Genomic DNA, 972 nt, shown 5'->3' with positions numbered 1-972 from the left:
TAGCTTCTACTTTCTCATCATTGTGTCAGGGTTTAAGAACAAGATGAAAAATGGCTTCCCACTCTCGGTCTGTCCTTTCACTGGGCACCGTAGCAGGTTCAGCAGCAACCCTGGCCTCTACCCACTAGATCCCAGAAGTAACTTTCCCTTCGTGGAAACTAAAAATTTCCCTGGACATTGCATGTCCCCTGGTTGGGCACAACACCCCCAGCTGGGAACCACTGGCAGCCATGCACTGGTATACAGGATATCCAGTGTGTCCACTGCAGTGGAGGAGGGAAACAGCTTACCTGCCCACCAGGAGGACATTTATTTCAGGGACATCAGCTTCCTGTGCTAGCTGTAACAAAGTAGCCCAAACGCAGAGGATGAAAGCAACATGTGGCTGGGTACAGTGGCTCAAGTCAGTAATCCTAGCAATTTGGGAAGCCGAGGTGGGAGGATCGCTTAAGACCAGGAGTTCGCAACCAGCCTTGGCAACATAGCAAGGCCTCGTCTCTACAAAAACACGAAAAAATTAGCCAAGTGTGGTGGCGTGTGCCTATAGTCTCAGCTACCTGAAAGGCTGAAGCGAGAAGATCATCTGAGCCCAGGAGGTCGAGGCCGCAGTGAACTGCAGTCATGCCACTGCACTCCAGCCTGGGTGTCAGAGTAAGATCCTGACTCAGAAGAAAAGAAAGAAAGAAAGAGAGAGAAGGAGGGAGGGAGGGAAGGAAGGAAGGGAAGGAAAGATGTGAATTGACTCTGCTCCGAGGTGTGGCCTGGAGCCATATCATAGTCTAGAGAGGATGAACTCCCCGTTCCAGAGGAGGATGGATGCATGATGTGTCTGCAAACTACTTTGAGTATAAGGCTGCTGTTTTAAGGCCAGTTTTGTAGACTCACAAACACTATGAAAACAAGCCAGTGCTCAGGGAGGCCGAGGTAGGAGGATTGCTTGAGCCCAGGCTTTTTTTTTTTTTTGCTGCTGGG

The sequence above is a fragment of the Carlito syrichta genome, unplaced genomic scaffold (genome assembly GCF_000164805.1).
Source record: "Carlito syrichta isolate Samal-C Ts95f unplaced genomic scaffold, Tarsius_syrichta-2.0.1 Scaffold303189, whole genome shotgun sequence".
Classification (NCBI taxonomy): Eukaryota; Metazoa; Chordata; class Mammalia; order Primates; family Tarsiidae; genus Carlito; species Carlito syrichta.
The sequence above is the reverse complement of the archived record's forward strand: the minus strand, read 5'-3'. Positions refer to the sequence as shown.